This window comes from Humulus lupulus, chromosome 5 (genome assembly GCF_963169125.1).
Source record: "Humulus lupulus chromosome 5, drHumLupu1.1, whole genome shotgun sequence".
Lineage (NCBI taxonomy): Eukaryota > Viridiplantae > Streptophyta > Magnoliopsida > Rosales > Cannabaceae > Humulus > Humulus lupulus.
Genome location: NC_084797.1, coordinates 23,474,502 through 23,480,520, shown reverse-complemented (window position 1 = coordinate 23,480,520; position 6,019 = coordinate 23,474,502).

Genomic DNA, 6,019 nt, shown 5'->3' with positions numbered 1-6,019 from the left:
GAGTGAGCGGTGTTATATTTGTGATGCACGAACCGAGACGGCCCTAAGGAGCAGTTTAGCTAGATAGTCACAAGTGGGAATAATTGGTAGTTAGTGGTAATTTGGTAACTTGGGTAACTATAAGTAACTCTTGAGAATAGTTGATATAGGTAGGAAATTAAGTGGGAATGTGGCATTCTTGCAAGAGGATGAGGAAAAGTCTAGGCTGCCCTTGAGGTTAGTTAGAGGGGGGGCTGGGCCGCAGCTCACATGTGGAATATTGGATGTTTGAAGGTTTTTAGCTCGAGAACTCGAATGTAAAGGCTCGGGAAGGTTTCTACTACCCAGTTTGGTAGAAACCAATGTCCCAGAGGCTAGATTTATATTCTGAAGTTATTTAATGGATTAGAACTTGATGGATAGTTATTATGAATATGTTGTGACTAGGTTTTCAATGAGGCTCGAGTTAGAGGACTGTGCTCGAGATTGCGGTGCTCGGATAGCTTGGGACATAGGTAAGAAAATTGTCGTACCCATAGAGCAGGGCATGGCCCTAATGTTTGTATATGTTTAATAATATGTTGATATTATGCTATGTGATGTATATTTGTGAGTGAACGGTGAAGGCCGGAAACGGCAGAGGCCGGGAACGGCAAGAAGTCGAGTACGGCAAGGGGTCGGGATCGGCGTTGAGCACGCGGAGTGCAGGCCGTTAAGGTAAGACCCTCCTAGGATGCTGGAGACATCCTCTCGGTGAAGACTGCGAACCTAGGGCTTGGTAAAGCGCATGGGACGGCATGGGCGCTATGTGTTTAGCTTGTTGGCTGTTTTGTTATATGTTGTTGATAAATATGCATATGTTATTTGTTTTGTGTGAGTTTCTTTGCTGGGCTTCGGCTCACGAGTGCTTTATCGTGCAAGTAAAGGTAAAGGAAAGGTCGACCAACCGAGTACGGAGAGCGTGGAGCGACGGGTACATGTTCGGCCTACCTGGCTGCCACGACCAGGGTTATTTTGGGAAGATGTAATGTATTAGTGGATTTGTCGCCTAAGTCGACCTTAAATGTATTTTGAGATGTAAAGTATTTTCCAAATAGTATTTTGGGATCCCAAATGTATAACTCATTACGTTTTCAATGAATTTTATATCAAATGTCTTTAAATGAATTTTATTACAGTTTAGCCACACTTTTAACCTAAAATTTCGATTAGCGAGCTAATGATATATTTTTAACTCACTTAGTAACGGTTTTAAGTAAGTAGGGCATTACATATACTAGATATAAACAACGTGCAATACACATTTATTTAATTTTATTTATAAAATATATTTATTATATTTATTAAATTTGCATCATTCTCGTATAAATTTCAAATAAATAAATAATATTATATATAAAATAATGACATAAACATGTGAAATGAAAAATTAAACCAAAACATTATTTATAATTTTATATATATAATATGATAACATCTTTAAACATAAATGATATTTTTTTAATAAAAATTAAGATTATGTATTATATATTATTATTATAATGGTATTTTATAATATTTAAATTTATATTAATATAAGTATTAAATACATAGTCTTGTATTAAATATAATAATATTTTATAATATTTGAATTCATATTAATATAATTAGTAAAAAATTAGCATTATATATTATTATCATAATAATTTTTTATAACATTTAAATTTAAACTTATATTAATTTAATTATTAAATATATAATTTTATATTATATATTATTATAATAATGATATTTTATAATATGTTAATTTTAATTAATATTAATATAATTATTATATATGCAGTTTTATACTAAATATTAATATAATAGTAATTTTTTATAATATTTAAATTTATATTAATATAATTAATAAATATCTATTTTTAGTTAGTTCTAAAAGTATATTTCGTTAAATATTTAGAATATTCTGTTAAAATCAATAATTTATATTTTCCACACATTTTTTATAGGAATATTTACACAAAACACGGCTTCTTAAGAAAGAATTATAAATTTACTATGGGACGAAGATTCTTTCAATTTTACGGTGTCAACTTTTGTTTTTCAGTTATACGGTCTTCACCAACACGTTGCTAGGGTGTGCATAGGTCTTGATTCGGGTCGAACTGAGACAAAAGATGGAGCAACTGAGGAGGACGGTGGTGAGCTACTATCCCAACATTGGCGCACGCCTCCATTTTGCAATTCGCAAAGAGCAAGCGTATTTGATGATCGCAATTGTCGTTGAGGTACATAGTCATAATCACCCCTCATGCTCTCATCTGTTAAAGATTATAGCCATCAAACCCATTGTTTCTCATTCTCCTCCATCATCTTCTCCAAAAGCTTCTTACTGTTCTTCTTTTCATTTTTTTCAGCTTCAACAAACTCCATTCTATTTTCTATTTCTTCGTTATTTTTTTTCTAGTTCTCTCCCCCATATTTTCTTCTATTGTTTACACTAGCCTCCCCTGCATCATAGTTTTTCTAATCACATTTTTTCGGCAATCTCTAATCTTAATCATATGGAAGAAGACTTTGAACCCTCTTTCTAATCATATTTTTGCTTATCGCTAAATGGAACTATCTATTGGTTCAATTACGAGAAGCCTAACTAATTTTTCATGGCTTATCCTGCAGGATCATATTGCAGCTGCTAGTGATCCAAAGAGTTGGTGTAACTCTTCAAATGAAAGCCAGAAATATGGGTACGAGTACTTTGAGCGATGAGTGTAAGACTTGTTTGACCAGAAGTGTATTCTTTTGGGACAGATGAGTTAAACATATTAATGGGACATTTGCACAGAGATTACCCACATATTTCCATGTAAACTAGGTCCAAATTGACAAGAGGCTTAAATGTCCAGGAGCTTAGATGAAAGAGGGTGGGAATAAATATAGAAAAGTCATTATATATATATATCCTTTAAAGCATATGTGATGAAACATGTCCTTTAAAAAAAATGATAAAACGTGGAGGCTCAAAATCCATCCACTTTTTTCCACCATGCAAACACTTTTTTTTTTTAAAAATCAAATATACTTTGATTAATATTATTTAAAAGAAAAATAATCAAACTTTCATTGAAACTAAACTAAATTATTTTGTAGTTTACTCTGGGTATATATTTATCTTTTGTTATGTATATTTTTTTGTTGCTATCTAGTTGATTTATAATTGAGTATATTTTTTGTGTGTTTGGAATATTAAAGTTTATTTTTTGTACGTTTTAGTAGGTAGTGTGTAGATGTGTGAGATATATTTTAAGTTGATATCTAGTTGATTTTGTACTTTTAGTATATTTTTTGGTAAATATAATTTTTTAGTTTTTTTTTACACATTTTACAATGCTAAGATAAGTTTTTCAATGTTATTCTTTTGTTGTTTTTTTTTTGTTTTCTTTTTGGTTTAAGTCATATGTTCTCATATATATTTTTAGTTTATTTTTTACACATTTACAATGGAGTAAGAAGTTTTTCAATGTTATTTTGTTGTTGTTTTTGAGTTTATTTTTTGTTGATGCAACATGTTGATGTTTAGTTACTACAAAAAAAATATTGATGTTTAGTTGGTTTGCATGTTTTTTCAACACTATATTGTTGTAGGGTTGCTGTATAGTTGAGTTTATGTTGCTTTTTGTGTTATTTAGATTTACGTATAGATGTTTTCATGTTATTTTTTTAGTTGTTTAAGTTTATATATAGTTGTTATGTTGTTCTGTTGATGTTTAATTATTGTTTATTTGTTTTCAGATATATTTTGAATTTAAAAAAAAAACATGTTAGTATGTTATGGGTTGACTTTTAGTTATTGTCGAATTATTATTTTTTGACGTGTTAGTATGTAGTAGGTTAATGTTTAGTCATTTTCCAATTGTTTTTTTTTTAATTTATTTTGGATATATGTTTAGTTGTTTTGAGATATATTTTTAATTTATTTTTGACATATTAAAAACTGCAGGGAAAAATTGTGTTTGATGTTGCTTTGTTGTTGTTTTTTAGTTTAGTTTGAGTTAATGCAATGAATTAATGTCTAATTGTATTTTCAACACTATGTTGTTGTGATGTTGTTGTCGTGTTGCTTTATTGTTGTTTGTTTAACATTGTGTTTAGAGGGTTGATGTTTAGTGTAAATCGTATTTTTGTAATTTTGAAACATTAAAATCGTATTTTTGAAAACTTGAGTTAGTAAAATTGTAAAAGAAAAATGAAGGATAGTAAAAATGTCAAATAAATCATAAAAATTGGGTATTTATGAAAAAACCCTTTTTTTATATAGAAGATATATAGATTTGTACCTCAAATGATGTTGTTGCTAGTTCCATGTGTGGTGGTGGTTATAGTGTTGTTGTCCCTCTGTATGTGGCGAGGTTCGACATTTCTTCTCCCTAAGAGTGTACATGTATGTCCTATGATGGCTTGTGTCTTTGTGGCGAGGTTTGACACTCGTTCCTCCTAAGGATGTAAATGTATTTCTTATGGTAGATTGTATTGGGTTGGAGATTGTAAATAAATTTTGGAGATCATTAATTGTTATGGGCTATAATAATGTATACAGTATATGTAACATGTAATAAAACTAAAAAATATATATATTTATGTTTGGTATGATAGAATTAAAGTAGAATCAAAGCAAATTGATTTAATATAAAATTACTATATAACTCTTAAATTATTAATATAAAAAAATTACTTATTTTTACTTATGTGTTTTTATAAAAAATTTATCTCTAATAATTTTGTATCTACTTTTCTTTTCTTATCACTTTTTTGTTCATACTTAACATCCTATTTTTCTCAATCTTTTCACTTTTCTCTTCTATACTTTCTTTTCTCCCACTTTTCTTTACCAAACATAAGGTAAATCTTACAATTAGATTTATACCACTTTTGTGTTATCTATTCTAGTTAATGACATTACTACCATGTCTTATGGTTTAGTAAAAAAAAACCTATCAAAATTGTATATATATTTAAAAAATAATAGTATGAATCATTAAAAGTGAAGTGGCGTACATCTAATTATACTACAACAATATCTATAGATGGGCCATTGGCATGTTGAAACTTGTGACCTACTCCAACATTTTATTATTCCTCAAAAATATAAAGGAATTTCACACAAATATATAATAATGTTATTGATATTTTTATGTATAAAATAACAAATTGTATTAATGTAATTATTTACACTAATATGAAATTTTATACCAATTAAAAAAAGTTACCCATTTTATTTTCATTTATATTTTTGTTGGCTACCTAATAATTTGTCTCTAACTCCATCCCTCACTTCCTTCGAGCTGTCACATCATTCTTCATTGATAAGTTATAATTTCTAGGTTTTCTTTTCACACATTTTTTTTTTGTTTTTCTTCAATGCCTTCTCTCCTTCTTCTTCTAAGTTTATTATTAGTTTGTATAGAACACAACACATGGTTGACAATGCTCAATTGTTAGTTTTTTTGTATAGAACACACAACCTGAAACCCAATGCTGAGTTACTTTTGATAGTTTTTGTATTATTCACGACACATGGTTGATTGTTGAAAATGCTTCTCTTGTTTTTATTTTTTTAATTAATGCAGATTTTAGTTTGTTTTTATAGCTTTGGATTAATTTAAAATAGAATATAATTATATATTTTTATTGTAGAGTTTAGTTATATTTGACATTATATTTCTATAAAATACATAGAAATATTATTGAGAGAGAAAATATTTTAAATGAATAGATGATATTAAAGTAAAATTTTGGTGATATAAAATAGAGAAGTTGATATATGGTAGTTTGATGTAAAATAAAAAAAAGTAGAGTTTTAGTGGTGTAAAATGAAGATAAAATAACACATTTCATGTGAGTGTTCTAATTTTTGTATATATATTTAAATATATTTTTTTCAACTTTTTTACTTACTAGATACAAGTAATGTGTAATATGCATGATTGCTTAATTTTATTTATAAAATTTATTAATTATTTTTATTAAATTTATATTAATATATAAATTTTGAAATAAATAT